This window comes from Mus caroli, unplaced genomic scaffold (genome assembly GCF_978045245.1).
Source record: "Mus caroli unplaced genomic scaffold, Mus_caroli_1 scaffold_8, whole genome shotgun sequence".
Classification (NCBI taxonomy): domain Eukaryota; kingdom Metazoa; phylum Chordata; class Mammalia; order Rodentia; family Muridae; genus Mus; species Mus caroli.
The window spans coordinates 109,580,091-109,599,471 of NW_028227263.1; the positions used below are offsets into that span (position 1 = coordinate 109,580,091).

At 41.0% G+C, this 19,381-nt stretch overlaps 1 long non-coding RNA gene across 7 annotated transcripts in view; it reads left to right on the forward strand.

The window, feature by feature from the left end:
* LOC110299368 (uncharacterized) overlaps positions 1–19,381 on the forward strand; it is a 63,230-nt gene that overhangs the window by 374 nt on the left and 43,475 nt on the right. For 4 of the 7 annotated variants that reach the window (XR_003837126.2, XR_015047976.1, XR_015047973.1 and 1 more), the window contains exons 2-4: positions 61–197; positions 9,568–9,675; positions 10,516–10,566. This is a non-coding gene — a long non-coding RNA (uncharacterized LOC110299368). Of the gene's footprint in view, positions 1–60; positions 198–404; positions 496–829; positions 936–9,567; positions 9,676–10,515; positions 10,567–12,239; positions 12,475–19,381 lie in introns of those variants that run through there. The other 3 variants (XR_015047975.1, XR_015047972.1, XR_015047971.1) reach the window with 3 other exon arrangements.

Consider the following 19,381-nt stretch of genomic DNA (forward strand, 5'->3'; position numbering starts at 1 on the left):
ACTATTTGGAGGTGTGGCCCTGTTGAAGTAGGTGTGTCACTGTTGGCTTTAATACCCTAGTCTTAGCTGCCTGGAAGTCAGTATTTTGCTAGCAGCCTTCAGATGAAGATGTAGAACTCTCAGCTTCTCCTGTACCATGCCAGCCTGGATGCTGCCATGCTCCTGCCTTGATGATATTGGACTGAACCTCTGAACCTGTAAGCCAGCGCCAATTAAATGTTGTCCTTATAAGAGTTGTGTTGGTCATGGTGTCTGTTCACAGCAGTAAGCCCTAACTAATACAGTGGGGTAGCTGGGAAAAAGTGGTCTAAATGGGAAAGGAGATAAACTCTGCCCATTAATGTTTAGTGGATATGATATACTATTGTTTGACACTGTCTTTAGGGGTTTCTTTACATTCTCAGTGATGGGAACAGAACCAGAATGGGGGAAGTTGCTGGGGAGAAGGACTACAAAGGTTAAACAGGTTGAGTTGTCTGGCAGCTCCAAGAACAGGTGAGAAATATGGCCCCAGAGGGCAGTAAATTGAACCTTTTAGCAGGTTTATTGTTTTCTGTGGTTTTTGTTTAAGAAGACTTCCATTATATATCACCTTGAGTTTGGGTTTTTTTTTTTTTGGTTGTTGTTGTTTTCTTTTTTTTTTTTTTTTGCATAGCAGATTTATTCAACAGGTTTATTCTTTTACCAGGTCTCATAGTATTTCAGAACTTGTTATGTGGGGTCTTATTTATCAAGAGACTTTATGACTTGATCAGTTATGAATTTTAAAATGTTTTACTAATACCATAAGATGTGTTATGATTTATAGGCCTTGTGTTGATTTCATTAGGAGTTTTCTTTGGGAACTAAGACTCACTGGAGGTAGCTGAATGCAAGCAAATTGCCTGGCTTGTTTGTAATGAACAAACGTGGTACCTGTGGGATCCCTTTGAGGGGTATGGACATTTTTTTTTCTTTATTCATCTTATTCTGGCCCAGGATACAAGGGTGATTTCCATGAGCCTGGTTATCAGTGGGTCTAAATGTCAGAATAACATGTCACACTTCTCTTTCTCCTTAATGTGGCTAATTTTACCTACTGGTACAATCACAGCTACTTTAAAACGTTTTTATTTTTCATTGCTAGGGATCAAAGGCAGTGTATCACAAATGCCAGGCAAGTGCTCTGTGGTTGAGCTACACCCCAGCCTTGGTGAAGATTAATTCAGGTGTTTCATCATCTAGACATAGGTGAACCCCTGTGTTGGTCACCAGCAGCCTGTTGGCATCTGCAGCCTGCCTCACTCTAGGGTCCATGACGAGTTATTGAAAGCATTTGCTACAATCAGCATCTCTTCCTGATTTTCCACAATTTTCCCCCCAGGGTCACTGGACTTATACTTCATTCATTATAATTTCCTTGGGAAATACACACTCCTCACAATATCACCTGAGCAGACAGGTGAACTCCATCCCACCAGAGCACCACCTGGTCCAGTCACTTGCTTAAACTCTGTTGACAATGGTTCAGCATTCTAGTGGAAGTAAGCCTAGCCTTGAAGTGACTCCAAATGGGACACCTGTATTCTTCTCTTCTCTGGCGGGAGAAACCTGTGGTTTCTGGAGGTGAGCTTGGAAGTCAGTTCTCTCTGGTCCTGATTTGATAGACGACCATCCATACATTGAGATTTTTGATTCCTTGACTTGGAATGTTATGGCTTGAATATGAACTATCCTGGACGGGCTCACATTTTGAATACTGGATTCCAGCAAGTGTAACTCTTTTTGGGGGGTGAGTGATAGTAATTATAGGAGATGGGGCTAGCTGGAGGAAGGAAGTCGCTGGCGGGAGTGCCTCAGGTGTTATACCTGGTACTTGGGCCCTTGTCCTTTTGCTTCTCACTTGTCACCTGTGCAGACTTTGCCACATGGACTACCACTGTGAAGTTCTGTCTGGCCACAGGACCATAATCAACAGAACTAAGACTGTGAACTGGTATCGCTGTAACCATAAGCTAAAATAAAGTCACTGTTCCTTACATTGCTTTTGTCTGGTGTTTTGTTACAGAGATGAAAAGTCTAACTAATAACAGTAGCCAAACGTGTTGAACTGGCTCAGCTTCAAGGGTCCTGTGTTATATCCCAGACTGATGCTTTGGCTACTGACTCCAGGAACATCCTTTCTACTGGGGTCCACTCTGGCCCCTCCATTCTTCTGTTTGACATTTATTTATTTATTTATTTATTTATTTATTTATTTATTTATTTATGTTTAAGCAAGGAACTTGAGAGGAACCAATTCTAATCAATTGTGTGATGGGGCATATGGCTTTCTTGGGCTCATCCTTGCTTAGTGCTCTTGGCTTTGCTGTCCCCTCCTGTCTTTTGAGTCCCACAGTGAAGGCTGTGGTCCAGTCTACCCACAACTTCACCAGGTTAGTGAAGAAGCATGGCAAGGAGCTGTGCAGCCCTGTTTCCACATGCGACAGTCCTGTTCTGCAGTCCTTCTAACATTTCCCTCACAATGACTCTTGCACATTCTTGATAAATTTTCTGCCTATATGAATATGCAAATTTCATCATATCAATTATCCTGTTTAAATTCATTAGTAGTTTCCTATTTCTGTAAGTACAACATTAAAAAGCTTTTTACCTGGCCAGGTAGGTTCTGTATGGTCTAGCCTAGGTACTTACTTCATTACAAGGTCTTCTCTCCTGCCCCTGCCTGATTTCTGTCTCTCCTAACATTCTCTCCTTTAACTCTTCATCTTGCAGTCTCCCCTGAACTGTATGCAACTGTGTTTCCTCAAGCAAACTCCCTGTGTCCCCAAGACTGGGTACCACAGCCAGATATTGATAATAATCCTATATGTTCTCTTCAGAGTTGTTGCTGAATGTTCTATTCAAACAGTTGCCACTACCTGCATATTTCCTCCGTATTGATGGAGGGATGAATGGGTCGTGTTTAATTCACATCAGTGTTGTCTTAGTGGTACCAGGCAAGCATTTCTCAATGATTGAATGAGTGCATGGCCTTCCTGCTTAAATTTCAGGATCCAATCCTGCTTGGGTTGTGTCCTGACATTTTCATTTCTATGCACGGCATCTTCTCTAGGCCACTGGACTTAGGGATCAAATTCATGACTTTAGTCTCATAAGTACTACCCTAGAAAGCTTCAAGTTTTAGAAATACATAGAGAGACAGAGGGAGAGAGAGGAGGAAAGGGGAAGGAGGAGAGAGAAGAACGAAGAGGAGAGACCTGAGCATGTCCACTTAAGGAGCTCTTGCTTTCTCTACAGAGCCCTATGTGGTAGTAACATGAAAACCACCTTGTATGGTCCAATCAATGGTGATTCCTCACCTCTGTTCACAGTGTGCTTGGGCGTGAAGTTACCCTAATATGATTTCTAAGAGAGTGAATTTTTTCTGTCTATAGAGCAAAACTCCAAGGTGTCTAAACCAATGCTTCTCGGACTGTGATCTGCAAAATTCTGGGATTTCTAGAGATCCTTATAAGAAATACTTTTTTGTTTGTTTGTTTGTTTGTTTTTGTTTTTCGAGACAGTTTTTCTCTGTATATCCCTGGCTATCCTGGAACTCACTCTGTAGACCAGGCTGGCCTCGAACTCAGAAATCTACCTGCATCTGCCTCCTAAGTGCTGGGATTAAAGGCGTGCGCCACCACTGCCCGGCATGAGAAATTCTTGATGCTGACAAAACACAATGACGATTAACATTTCTGAAACCTCAGCATCCATCAAGGCAGTGACACCAGGAAAGACTAGAAAGCTTTTAATTCTTCATCACTACTTTCATAGCTAAAATTCTATGATAACGTTGATAAACTGGTAGCACTTGTGACTTTTTAAAATTTTTCAGCTCTTGATGCGTGCTTTTTGTGTGTTTTTTTTAATATATAAAAGAAAATAGGTGCAGATTGTTTCTGATGCCTGGCAACATATAGTGAGCATTTCAAGGAAAAACTAATGGGTAACAAAAATGATTCAATCTGTAAAATAGAAGCCATTGGTCTTCACAATGGAGCATTACTTTCATCTCATTGGTTGGTTATCTATTCGTTTAAATTTTATCTGTTTATTTTCATGTCTGTTGGATATATATATATATATATATATATATATGTATGTATGTATGTATAGTGGACCATGTGCATATGTGGTGCCCACAGAAGTCAGAAAAGGGTTTCAGAGTCTGTAGAACTGGAATGTTACAGGCAGCTATGAACTACCATAGAAACTGAACTCAGGTTCCCTGGAAGAGCTGCCAGTGCTCTTCACTGCTGAGCTGTCTCTCCAGCCTTTATTGTTCTCTTTTAATTAAAAAAAATCCTTATTACAAAATAACCTTTCAAATAAAATAACATGCAGCCCAGTTTAACCAGACTCAAACTCTATCCAACTCAATGAATGTCTAGACAGTTCGTATTAATGTTCAAAATGAAGCTATGAAGCTTCATATTAAAATTTACACTTTCAGCATCGCATGCTTTTATGCACTTGCCTACCACCAAACCCCCAAATACCCATGGCAGAGTTAGAACTGGAATAATAATTACCTTTGTATCCTCCTTCATGTCTCTTGTCCTTTGCCTGCATTCAGTCTTTCCACATGTAGGCTACTTATTTAGACAGGTGTTCATTGCAGACATTTAAAAACAAAATGAAACAAAACAAACAAACAAAAAACCAAACCAAACCAAAAAAAAAAAAAGAAAGAAAAACAGAAAGAAAAGTGTGAGGAGCCGCCCTCACATTTGCCATTACAAGATGGTGCCGACATCCTGTGTTCTAAGTAGTAAACAAATAATCTGTGCATGTGTCGGGGTAGTTTTTCACTCCATGTGCTCTGCCTTCCCCGTGGCGACAACTCAGTCGATGGGCTGCAGCCAATCAGGGAGCGACACGTCCGAGGCAGAGGACAATCCTCCATAAAAGGGACAGGGTTTTGCCATTCGCCCCTCTTCGCTCTCTGCCTCCTAAAGAAGTAAGCAATAAAGCTTTTGCCGCAGAAGATTCCGGTTGTCCTGAGCGTGTTCTTGCCGGTGGGGACAAGAAAGAAAAGAAAGCCAAAAGCCAAAACCAAAACAAAGTAGCTGATGCTTATCACCAAGGATGAAATTTAAGCTTTTGAGGAAAATTATATTTGTAAGAATAGTTATGTTTGACCCCTAAGTTTACCGTTATCCCCATATTTCAATACTATTCTGTTAGGGTCAGTAACAGTCAGGAAGGACAGTGTTCAGCACCGGAGAACAAGATGTCTTTAATCCGGGAAGAGCCAGATGATTCAATGAACCAATACTTTCTGAAGGATCGAAGCATTAAGCCTGCTCGGGGAACGAGAAGCTGAAAGAGTAAGAAAGATCAATGGATGGTGATTTAAGGCAAGACAAATGTTCCTTTGATGGGTTTTCAGATGCTACACTGTGCCTAATATTTAAACAGTTCTGACTTGGTGTGTTTCAGTGTAGTATCAAAAGAGAATATCCTTAATCCACTAAAGGAGTTATTAAAGTATCGCTTCATAGCCTATCTATGGCCTGAAGTCACATATTTTGGTATATTCCAACCATGCGACACATCACAATAGACTGAAAACAAAAGCAGATAAGAAAAGGCACCTCTCTTGAACTGAGCATGGTCCCGTAAGACTGTTGTTCCAGCCTTCAGTAGACAGAGGTTGGAGGTAGCGAGGGTTCGGGGGCATTCGCTGCTACACAGTGAGTTCTAGGCCAGCCTGAGTTACATGAGACCTTGTCTGAAAAACAAAAGCAAATGAAACAACAAAACCCAAACATATACCAGCTGTGTGTAGTGGATCAGCAACAGGAATATGATAAAGGACAGATATCATGTTAGTTTTCATACTTGAAAATAAAATTATTTTTCACAACTGCATGCCGTTTTTACTGGCTTGATTCATTTCAGACTAATGAATACAGGATTTTAAAATGCTTAATTTTAGTTTCTACTAAAAACTAATCGTCAGAGTTGTCAATTTGACAGGACCTATAATCAGGTAGGAGACAAACCTCCAGGCACACCCATGAGGATTACTTAGAATAGGTTAGCTTCTGGGCATGCCTATGAGAGATTGTCTTAAATAAGTCAACTGAGCTACCCTCGCAGAGGGCAAAACCATTCCCTAGGCTTGGTTCCTAAATTTCTTACAAAGATGGGCTCTAGCAGAGTACAAATATTCATTGCTTTCTTCTCTCTGGCTAGGGAGGAAATGGAGCAGTTGCTTCAGATTTCTTGTCTTTCCTACCATAATGGAATCTACCCTTAAACTCTGAGCTTATACAATTTCTCCCTTTCTCAAATTGTTTTGTCTGGGTTGTTTATCATGGCACAAGATAAGTCGATAGGATAGAGGGTGTATACAGATGAATACAATATGCAAAATAAGAGGTAGATGATATTGGATCAGAACCAATTCGCGGTCATATTTCTCTGACTGGTGATTGACTTAGCTGCAGGATAGCCACGGAATGAGGAAGGATGAAAGTAGGAAATTATTTTAAAGTCACTCAAAAGAAGGCCTAGGCTCTTTGCCTTGGGTGACTGTTGCTAGAATGGCAGGTGACATTAGGAAATGTGCCCATAAACAGAAGCAAGGAAGGTAATGACCAACTTTATTTCAGGTCCCATAGACAGCATTGAACTGTAGGACTGTCTCTGGGGCTGTCTTTCCACAGAGACTCTGTTCCTGAAAATGATGAGGCTGTTTCTTTGCTTGAGTGGGACTGCCCTTCACTGACAGCGGACAGTATTCCCAGGCAGGAATTTGTCTCCAAGCTTCAAACTTACAAAACGTGTCACTGATCGGAGACAGTGTCTTTCCCCCATTTTGACTTCTTTTAGTACAGAGCTCAGATTCATACCAGCCTCAAAGATCATTAGCAGGCGATGCCCACCTCGAGGTTTTATGCACGTAGTTCATATTTGGGTGGATGATTTCTTCTCCTCGTAGCCCTCCCTACCATCCAAAGCAGCAGAAAATAAATAGCCATATAAAAGAGGTGAATGTTGCAGACAACAAAAAAACAGCCAAGACTGCGCGGCACTTCCCCCAAAGACTCATTCCAGTCTATTAGTTGCATAATGCATGTTTTAAAAAAGAACCCGTTGTAAATACATATTTGTTTAGATGGACTGCACTACAACGGGAGAATCTCCTGGGGAGAGAGTATGTATTTTACAACCTGATCAAAAAAAAAAAAAATCTTGGGAAAGGTAAAGTAGAGATAAGCAGGGAGGTATCAGGACCTTCTGCACTAAAGCCAAAAGAGAGCTCACCTCTCTGCACTCCTGGTGACCCCCTGATCTCTGAGAAGTTTCTGGCAGCCTCCTCTCTCCTTGATGCCTAGAAGCCACTCAGGCTTCATGTGGAATCTAAGGAGAGATGAGAAGAATGGTCTTCAGGTACATGGGGGCTCCGGATCTTGTCCTTGACCACTCATCGGAGCTGGCTAGTAGTACAGGTGAATCTGGAGGTTTCACCTGTGAGACCACGAGCATGAAGTAAGCACCCCCAAATTGTGTGATTGCTTCCAAAGGATCCCATCAAACTCAAAGTCACTCAGGACCTGCCTTGGGATCAGAATGAGCCATTTCTTCCTCTAGTGCTCATTATCATAAATTAAAATACATCCCTACTGTGTTAACCAATGCCCAGAGAGACAGCATCAGCTTCCTCCTCGATAATTTTCAGAACGTCTCTCACCCAGGCCTGTAATGAGAAGGAGTCTGAGGTGGGAAGGTCACGAGTTCCAGGCTGGCCTAGGCTAAATAGTGAGACCCAAGACAATGGAACCAAGAACAGAAGAGTGAATCTTGGGGAGGGAAGCAGACACGGAAGGTGACTCGGAGTTGAATTTTCAGCTGTGTGAAGGACGAGGGAGCCCTCCTCGCCAACCTTTGCCTTCACATGTAAGCCGTTCCCTTCTGTGTTCTGCCAGCCTGCTTCTTTTCAGCTCTGGGGTGCACGCAGAGTGGAAGAGTAATTAATTACTTGGGTGATGATGGGCATTTCCCATGGTGCTGCATCAGAAGCAGCATGATGTCAATTTGTCCCCCTGGCTGGCAATGCTAAGGCCATCCACCTGGTGAAAGCAGTGGCTGCCCCCTCTTCTGTCCCCGTATCCTGAGCTGTTTGTAATGACTGTGTAAATATCTTCCTGAGGAGTTTTCCAGGCAGGGGTTTATTAGGATAATCTGTGAGTAGCTCAGTGATTCATTTACATTTGGAAAAATGGTAGATTTTCTTATTGGACCATTACTTTGCATGAAGATTAGCTGGTGTTGATACGTTACTAGGAATCTGACCTACAGACTGCAGTTCAATCTTCACTCAGTGTCCTGTAGACTGAAACCATTATTTTATCCACATTCGAAGTGTCTCTGGCTTGCCCAGGAGGACCTACTGAGTTTGCTCATCAGCATTTGATCCGGTCATGAGTTGGTCCCAGGTCAGCTCATCTTTTCTGGCACATGCATGGGATCAGCCACTTACTCAAGGGGTACCATTTCCTTTTAAAAATAAATGACTCCTACCAAATGGGGCCCAGGTTCAGGATATGCTGCACCCTACCTGAGGTACACGCTACTCAGGTCAGCAATGGTCAGAGCCAGTAGGTGGAAGAGTTCCCTTGAGATTCCTTCTGTCTTTAACAAAGTCTTCAGCGCCTCATAATTATCCCACATCTATTCTGGGACCATGGGGGGACATTTGTCACTTTTCCCCTTTCTACATGTGTGACCCCTTTCTCAGGGAGAATTCTGGTTCCTCCAAATGTTAATGTATGACCACACATTTGAATCTGGGCTCCAAGTTAATAGGTTTAAACAACCTCAATAGAAAACACTTAGAAAGACAAATTGATGTATACTGAGCATGCACAGACTTTACCCTTTGCCAATACTCCCTAAATAGTATAACAGCTACTTACCTAACAACTCTTGTTCTTGTTCTTCTTCTTGTTCTTCTTCTTGTTCTTCTTCTTGTTCTTGTTCTTCTTGTTCTTGTTCTTGTTCTTCTTGTTCTTGTTCTTGTTCTTGTTCTTCTTCTTCTTCTTCTTCTTCTTGTTCTTCTTGTTCTTCTTGTTCTTGTTCTTCTTGTTCTTCTTGTTCTTGTTCTTGTTCTTCTTCTTCTTCTTCTTCTTCTTCTTCTTCTTCTTCTTCTTCTTCTTCTTCTTCTTCTTCTTCTTCTTCTTTTTCTTCTTCTTTTTCAAAGTATGTTTATGTGTGCACCTGCATGATTTTTATGTGTATCACATGTGTGCAGGTGCCAATGGAAGCCAGGGCATCTCCTGGGGCAGAAGTTACAGATAATTGTGAGTCACCTGATATGGATGATGTGAATCAAACCCAGGTCTTCTACAAGAGCAGTATGATTCTTCAAATGAAAAATGTCCCCTGTAGACTTGCTTATTAGAATACTTGGTCTCTAGTTGGCAGTACTCTTGGGGGGAAGCTGGGGAACATTTAGACTTTGGAATGTTGCTGGGGGTGGGTGTGTCACTGGACGACTGGATTTGAGAGTTTATAACCTCACCCCATTTCTAGCTCACTCTCTTAGCTTCCTGTATGGGATTGAGATGTGATCTCTCAGCTTCCTGCTCCAGCCACCTGTTGTCATGCCTCCTTACCATGATAGACTCTACCTGGAGAACTGTAAGTCAATACAGACTTTCCTCCATAACTCATTCTTGTCCATGTTGTTTTATCATAGTCATAGTAAGCAATGTTAACCCACGAGCCATCTCTCCAGCACTTTACCTAACTTTTTTTCCCCATAGTAGGTAGCATAACCACCTGGAAATTATTTTTGTGGATATGAAAGGATGTGGGTAGATTACTTATAATGACCATGCCATGTGTGTGAATATAGGAGCAGCTGCAGATTCTGGAACTAAATCATCATGGATACCAAAGGGTGGGTATACTGTGTAGGCAGACAGCAATCTCAGTGCCAAGAATTACTAAAACCACAGCCAACACAGGCGTGCTAAGTAAATTCTAAGGAGCACTTGAAGTCATCTTGTGATCTTTGTAGCAGTTTTATTAGTATGCTTAAGCTAAAGCCAGTCATGGGGAAATATTAGAAAAATTAAGATGTGACTATGTTTTATAGGACAGCTGCCCTGCCTATGTGCGTTCTCTCTCTCTCTCTCTCTCTCTCTCTCTCTCTCTCTCTCTCTGTGTGTGTGTGTGTGTGTTTGTGTGTCCGTGTATATATGTATTTATCTGTCTGTATGTCTATCTTTCTGAGTAGGGAACTAGTCTCAGCCGTGTGATTGGGGGAAAATTCCACAGGAGAACCTTCTAGGATAAAAGAGTAAACATAAACATGGATCATATATTCTATAACACTGGTGCAATGATATTAAGCATCTTGGGTGTGATAATGGCTCTATGCTACTGGACACATTTATTTATGGGAGAAAACTTCAATTAGTAGGCATTTCTGAGTCATAAATAATGATTATTGTTTTTCTTATTTTCCTTTTAAAGACAGAGATGCTGAGGAAGGAAATATAACTTCAGGCTTATTAATGGCTCCTGGTAGGTACCTACTTCTGACGTCTGATCATTAGCTATCTGTTTCTTAATCTATATTCAGCTTAATGACTGAGATTTTCATTTCTAGAGCTCTGCCAACTTATTTCTTTTTGAAATACGCATTTCTACAGTCTTGTTTCATGCCTACTTCAGAAATTTAATTCTTTTCCTTTAAAAAATGCCTGAGTTATTAAAAAAAAATTTCCCCTAAAATGCTTACTGTGTAGAAAGGTCTTTCAAGCTGATGTTTCAGAGTCTCAGTCGGGCTCTAATTTACTTGCTTGCCCTTTTTATGGAGTCAGATTGCAGATCTGCTTCTTTCTTACCTGCTGGGAGATGTGTTTGATTTGGCCCATTCTCTCTGTGGGTATGTTCTGCTTTTGACCCAGTTACAGGGCCATTGTGGGTTGTTTAAATGAGAATGGTCACCATAGGCTCATATGTTTGAACGCTTAATACCAGTGTGGTGAACTGTTTGGGAAGGATTAGGAGGTGTGGTCTTGTTGGAGCAGGTGTGTCACTGGGGGTGGGCTCTGAGGTTTCAAAAGTCTATTCGAGGCCCAGTATCTCTCTCTGCCTGGTGTCTGCAGATCAGGACATAAGCTCTCAGCTTCTACTGCAGTCCCGTGCTCCCCACTATGATGATCATAGACTAGCTCTCTAAAACTATAAGCAAGCTTCAAGCAAGCTTTCTTATGTAAGCATTGCCTAGGTCATGGTGTCTTTTCAAGGCAGTAGAGTGGCAACTAAGACAGTCATAGAAGTAATTTGCTTCTTCATGCTAAAGATTAATATCATCCCAAAGAAAACTTAATTTTCTTATTTTCTGTGGTGTTTTAGTAGCTCTATATACTTTGATGTATCAGATTTTTTTTTTAAATTTGGGAAAGACATTATCTTATGTAGCCCAGGCTGGCCCAAAGTCATTATGCAGCTGACAGTAACCTTGAATTTTTGATCTTCCGGCTTTTGCAGCCTGAATGCTAGGGTTACAAGAATATGCTATCATGCCCGAGTTTTGTGGGTTTGGGAATGAACCTAGGACTTCATGCATATTAGTCATGGACCCTGCAAATAGGATACAGTCTCATCTTCCCAGGACACAGTTTATATTTATTTTGAGGCCCTCAAGTTGTAAGGATTCTCTGGGGCTTGGAAAATCAAACCCTCAATGGTTTTCAGCAGGGTTTTTAATTCTCAAGGAATCACAGGTGTACTAAAGTAACCAGCAAGCATCCTTTAACTGTGGCTGTTTCCCACCAAGCTGTGGCAGCCTCACTCACAGTCAGGAGCAAAGGCATGTTCTCCTGAAGTTGCCACGAAAGACATAAGGCAAGCAACACAGAACAACCACGGCAGAGTACAGAACACCTGGCTTGTTTATAATTATACCTGGATTTCAATGCACAAGGTCTTCTTTTCTGGTTCTAAGGCCTCCCAGTGTCACTTTCTTCTTAATTCACAGGTAGGATTGTTATGCAAATATCATGCTTGTAGGCAAGGCAGAAACTTGATGAGTGGGGCGTGGCCATCTTTCCAGCCTCAGTCACTCTTGGTCACTAAGGCAAATATTATCAGACCTCTGTATTTTTCAAACCAAAACAGGGTTTTGTGGGGGGTTTTTTCTTTCTTTTTTCTTTTTCTTTTACTTTTACTTTTTCTTTTTCTTTTTCTAGCTACGCAATTTCAGAATGTTGACAGCAAGAAAGAATTTGAAAATGGGAAAAAAAAAGACAATTTAAAGAATTTGGAAACGCCTTCCCCTCGAATCTAATATATTTATACTTTTGCTGTACCAGGTTGCTAATAGCACAATTCGCCAACAGCCTTTTGAAATTACTAATTCTCATAACGTTTGTGAGAAAGAAAACTGCTCTGTGAAATTACAGTAGATGCTTGCTTGTCTCTGTATTCATCTTTGTAACAGTTTATACGTTGTTCTGGGTCGTGTCATTTATACAAATTCTACATGCAAAATTGCAAAACTGCAAGTGGAGGCACTTTTCTCTCAGGCTATTTATTCCTCTAAGTATGGTGATGTCTTTGATCCTATAGGCAGGTTTTCTTTTAAGGGAAACCATTAAGAAAAATATAATCAAAAACAGACATCAGTGGACCCTCAAGTATTACTAATAGAATACTCACGGTCATCAGTGAATTGCCTACATTTAATTTCTTCTATTTCTTTTCTTCCTCTATTTCCCTCTTCCCAAAAGAATCCGCACTTTGCTAACTTTTGAGGGAGAGATGTAGCTTCATCCTAACCTGCCTCTTTGAGAGAAAGATGTGGTATGATTCTAAGCCATGATGGGTCTGCGTGGGCAATGTCTGAACATGTTTCCCCACAGAAGAAAGGACTGAAGAAGGAGAGACCAATAACTAGTATCTGAGATCAGGGAGCCTCTGGGAAGACATATATTCCGTGGAACCTCAGTGTTTGCTTTGATTGTGCTTGGCCTAGGCTCACCTTCCTGTCCTTTGCTTAAGGAGCTAGAAAAGGCAACAATAACATGAACAGCCTACCTATGTCACCACTGGGCCATTTCCACTTCTCTTGGGTCAACGAAGACTGAGAGACCAAGCCAGAGGTCCATTTGTCCTAACCAGTCCACATGAGGTGATGTCAACTTGCTGGCCTTTATCAGTGCCCAAGTCCAGCCAGCATCTGTGATCTACTTTGATCAGTCTGGTTTATGCCTAAGGGACTAGTGAAAGAAGTACACTTTTAGATGTGTTTGCAAGGGTGTTTCTAGGGAGGGTTAGGTAATAAGGAATTCTACCTAACCAATGGACTACCTAACCAAGCATCTGTGATCTACTTTGATCAGTCTGGTTTATGCCTAAGGGACTAGTGAAAGAAGTACATTTTTAGATGTGTTTGCAAGGGTGTTTCTAGGGAGGGTTAGGTAATAAGGAATTCTACCTAACCAATGGACTAGTTGTTTGATGGGTTTATACTGTAATGGTATTATTAAGCAGGATTAATTTCAAGGTGTGGGGTCTTAGAGGAAGTGACTAAGGGGGTATCTTAAAGAGATGGTGTCTTACCCTGGCCCTTCTTGTATTCCTTTCTGTCTGTTTCTTGTCTACCAAGCAGTGAAGAGCAGTCTCTGACATGGTTCTGTCAATGTGATGTTCCCATGATTTCCATAGGAACAAGCAACCACAGGCTGAGTCCTCTGAAACCATGAGGCAAGATCAAGCAAAGCCTTCTTCCTTACATTGTGTGTATCAGTGCATCTAGCTATGGCATCAGCCAGCTAAAAAGTGGTTCATGCCATGTCTGTCACATGTTGTCTCTCCTCATCACCCAGTGTCAGTTCATCAGGGAGAACCTCACATCATTTTCAGTTGCCCTGAGTTTCAGTGTGTGTTGGGATCTATCCAGCTTGGGGACTTCATAGTTCTCTTTATTGTAGGTGAATTTTTAATGACAGAATGCTCAGAGCCTTTCCATATGATTCCTGCAGACTCCATGGCCAGTGAGCTACAGGGTCCACAATGCTGTGAAAGTCCTGTTAGATGCTGTATGACTTCAGAGTATGGCTTCTTTAAAACAATTCTTTCACACTTGTTCTGTATACCCTCTATTCTGGCTTTTTTTAGAGCCTATGTGCCTCTCCATTGCTGTCTGTTCTTGTTACTCCATCATCCTTACAGTGCATTTGGAGTGATCATTCTAAAACAAAATCTTACCTTATCATTACCGAAGTTAGGTTAGAATAGTTGATATCTCTCCTTGCATAGAGAACAAAAGCCTATCTAGAGAGAACATCACTGAAGGGCCTTCACAACCTCTTCCTAACCTCACTCCCTCTTTCTGCTGGCATATTTTCCAGCACACTGTCAAAAACTGTTTGCTGTGTCCCAGGAAAATGCAGCATTTTGGATAGAAGGCTTTATTTAGTTAATGTGTAACAATTACTATGCACGCAACCGACAACTCTGCTTCAAAAATCCATAAAGCAAGCAGCCATGGAAGTGCATTATAAACATCTATAGGGATGTTCTTTAAGTCTTTCTCAAATTAAAAATTAAAAAAAACTTAACTTAAAATTTTTAACTGAAAAAAAAAACTTTGTTAGGTTGTATTTAATGGTGTTGGCTATTCTTGTATTGGACCTGAGTTTGGTACCTAGCTCTTACATCAAGAGATTCACAGCTGTTCACAGCTGTCTGTTATTCCAGCTCCTGAATGTCTGACACCTTCTTTAAGCCTCCAAGGACATGAACTGCACTGCAGTCATGTTCTTCTAAATACAAACACACAGAGTCTCTCTCTCTCTCTCTCTCTCTCTCTCTCTCTCTCTCTCTCTCTCTCTCAAATCTCTATATTTTCTAAATTTTAGAAAATCATTCTTAAATTGTCATCCATTATAGACCACTTCCAACTAAGTTGCACAAATATAAAAAATATTTTAATAGATATATCTTATATTCAAGGTCCCAGGAATGTACAGAGACCTTTCAAATTTGTTCTTCATTTTTCTTCTAATAAAAGAAGCAAAAAGGAAACAAAAAGAATATAATATCAGAAGTTTCGTGTACAAACAGAGAAAAGTCTCTAAATAAAGTCTAATCATGTTGAGTTTATCTTAGGGAAGAAACAGTATAAAGAAATCTAAAGAAACCTATTACTGTAATTAATATATTTTACAGAATAAAATAGAAATGCTGATTAAACATCAAGTGGGAATTAGATAAAATTAATCTCTCAATAATGGATTTTTAAATCCAAGTAAGTTATGAAAGGAAGAAAAATTCTTAATTCAATAAAAATACACAAAGACATTTAGATTTGTGATGTAAAGCCAGAAATACAGTACTATCCTCTTATCCTCTGGGCTGTGTCCCAAGACTACAGACGTGCCTTCAACTCAGATGCTTGCTATATGCTTTCCTTGCTCTGTACACAAAGGCTTATTTTATAAATTCGGCATATGAATGGTTGATACCAAATGCACAATAAAATAGAACAAAAATTATATGACTATTCTCCCTCTTTCTGTCTCTCTGTCTCTCTCTGTCGCTCTGTCTCTGTCTCTGTCTCTGTCTCTCTCTCACACATACACACACTACATTTTTGTGGAGCTAAAGTAATGACTCAGTAGTAGAGTACTTGCTTCCCTTTGCAGAGGACCCAAGTTTGGTTTCCAGCAGCCATGCTGTGTGGCTCACAGTCAACTGTTAACCCCAGCTAGGGGATTTGACATACCTGGCTATAACTCCAACTTCACAGGTTCTGGCATTCTCTTTTGGTCTTCATGGACACCGGGCATGCATGTGACTTGTATAAGTACATTCATATGTGCGTGCAGACAAATACGCAGACAAATAAAAGAAAAACAAATCTTTTTGAAAAATCTAGAAAGTCAATTCTAAAATCATATAGGAGAAAAACTGCAGAGAACACTGAGGTGGGAGGAATAATTTTTCTGTGGAAGTCTCACATTTTATTTAAAGGCATATCAGTTAAAACTGTGGGTCCCAAGAAAGCAATCAAGCCATAGACCAGGCTAAAGAGAGAAGTATAACTGTAGAAATAAGTTTAAGATAAAGAATTGAAGGGAACTAAAGGACAGGGATTGATCTCATCAGCTAGTGGTGAATGTATTTGGTTACTGGATTGGAATCCATAATATAAAACCATGAGGCTGATTGAAGAAAGCAGTGATAAAGACCACTAGGAGGAAAGAGCCTTGGGATGTAGAGAGTACTCTTAAATAAGATATGATGCCCAGAAGCTGTGAAGAATAGGTTGATATCTTTGACTATGCTGAAGCAAACACCAGGGCTGATGGAGAGGCCCAGCAGCTCTAGGCTTTTGCTTCCAAGCCTGATGACTTGAGTTTAGTTCCTTGGAGCCAAATGATAGAGGGGAAAGTAGTTTTTGAAAGTTATTCCATCCTCTCATTTCCACTTACATATCATGGTGCATGTATAGTCCATATTCTCTCACCCATCCCAGGAAGGAAGGAAGGAAGGAAGAAATAAATAAAAAAGTATAAATTTAAAATGAAGCAAACATAGTCATCTGAACAAAGACAAATGGAGAAATAGTTATTATATATATATTATATATACACCAAAAATTCTCATCTAGAATGTATGAGATATTCCTAAAAATCAGCAAAACAAACAAACAAACAAACAAAAAACCCTTTATAGATAAAGAAAATGATTTGACAATTCAGGAAATACAAATGTACATCTTTATGTACTTAAAACATCATTTTCTCCTATATCAGAACATTAAGTTAAAACAAGATTGTTTCTTTACATTGAATTTTAATTTAACTTTAGTTGTGTATGTGTGCATGGGTCCAGAAGGGGGCATCGTATCCTGTGGAGCTGGAGTTTCAGGCAGATCTAAATTGCTCTACCTGGGTGCTGAGAATACTTGGATCCTCTGGAAGAGCAGCATATATGCTTAACCTCTGAGCTATCTTTCCAGTCCCCAAATAATTTTTTTTTTAATGCTAAGATTTTAAATGACTGCCTGATAAATCCTGAGCAGGTGAGGGCATAGGAAAATATGTCATTTACCATGGGTGAGACATCAATTAGCCCTTCAAAATGGCAATTAGACAGAAGACCATGATAAAGCCATACCCTTTACAACTTAGAGCACACATATCTATAAACAAAGTCACTTCAGCTCTAGAAAGGATGATAGACTTCTGAAAGCTTCAAAGACTTATGTGCAAAACTGTATACCAGTCTTCTCCTCCAAAGATTTATTTGTATGCATGTATGTGCTTGTTGGTGTGCCCTTGAGGGGAAGTGTCTGATCCCTTGGAATAGGACTTACAAGCTGTGAGGCACCCTTTGTGGGTGCTGGGAACCAAACCCCAGTCCTCTGGAAGAGCAGGGATTCATCTGAACTGCTCGATCATCTCTGCAGTCTCTTGGCCACTGGTCTGTTTGTAATGATGAAAACATGAGAATCATTTTAGGTAGTAAGCTCCCAGAGATCACAGCACTCCTTACTGTGGAACACTAGGACACAGTACAGGAAGACCAACAGAGTCAACTAACCTAAACCCTTGGGGCTCTCAGAGTCTGAACCACCAACCAAAGAACACACATGGACTGAACCTAAGCCTCCCCACACATGTGCAGCTTGGTCTTCATGTGGGTCCTGCACACCTGGAGCAGGGGCAGTCCCAAAAGTTGTTGCCTGTTTGTGGATTATGTTCTTCTAGCTGGGCTGCCTTGTTTGGTCTCAGTGGGAAAGGAAGCACCTAGCCTCACAGTGACTTGAAGTGCCAGGGTTGGGGGATACATGGGAACGGGTGGGGGTGGGGGTGTCTGCCCACTCCGAGGAGAAGGGGAGGGGGTGGAAGGATTGTGGGAAGGGGTGACAGGAGGGGGCATTAAGAAGGATTAAAGTGAATAAGTAAAAAGTAAATTAAAGGAGAAGAAGGAGAAGAAGGAGAGGAAGAGGAAGAGGAAGAGGAAGAGGAAGAAGAAGAAGAAGAAGAAGAAGAAGAAGAAGAAGAAGAAGAAGAAGAAGAAGAAGAAGAAGAAGAAGAAGAAGAAGAAGAAGAAGAAGCAGCAGCAGCAGAGGGGGAGAAATCAAGAGATCATCTCACTTGTATGCTAATTTAATTTTGTTTAAGGACACATGGAAACAGGGTGATGAAAACTTACTGGGAAGATAGACCTCTGATGATTTTGTAGTACTCGTATATCTAACGAGAAGCAAGAGAACAGGGTTCTGTTTACACTTTGGTAGACAGGAAACACCTTAAGGACTTCTACCACTCTGTGCATTTCAGAGATATTTAAATTGTTTACTGTTTATGGTGACTTACCTTTGAAGTGAAATCTCAAGAACAAACATGTGTAATTTTATTTCCGAATCGAATGTCTTCCCATCTTCTCCAAATAAATATATTTCAATATGAGTTTGAAGGAACCCCTTTGACTGCACAGGGCACTGCATTTTTTCACCTACCTGGCTCACCTCACAACACCCCTGAGTCGGAATGAGAGAACTGTGAGAAGAAAGGCCAGAGCTTCTCAAGGACAAGTGGGTTTCTGTAGACTTGCAGAGTCACATAGGCTCATACAGACTCACAGGACACACCACACACGCACACACACACACATACACACACAGACAGACAGAGACAGAGAGAGACAGAAACAGAGACAGAGGGAAAGAGAGAGAGAGATCAAAGGTGGGAAACACAGAAAGACACTGTCATGGAAAACACTGGTTAATTCAAGACAAGAGGATATTTCCAAAAGTTGCACAGGAGTCTCTGGCTGGGAGCTCCTTGGTAGGCACAGGGAATCAAAGGCAGTTTGGAGCTGCACCCTAGGAAGCCTCTTGCTTCATAGGTTCCCTGTTCCATCCATAAGACCACTGGCCAAGCAGTCTGATGCAGCTGAAGGCCACTGGCTAGGCTTTGCACTTTATGTCCTAAAAAGTTCTAGAATGCAGCTGCTCTATTGAGCATGAAGGAGCACATCACGTTTTCTGAAAGTGTTAAGCACCATCTTTATACAAAAACCGAACTCTATGTCCCAGGTCTGATGCGTGAGCATTGGGTGATCTCAGAAACTTCAATAATGGTGTCGTGTCTTGGGACCTTGGCAACCTTGGTGGCCGTATCTTATGAAGAGCTTAGTCAAGAGAAGGAATGAGATCTTATTTCCAACCTCAGCACCTGTGTCAGTCAACTTTCCATCATGGTGACAAAATGTCCGAAGCAAACAACTTCTTAGGAGGAAAGATTTATCTGGACTTACTGTTCTCGAGATTTCAGTTCACGCTTGGTTGGTCTGTTGCTCTGGGGGCTGTGGTACA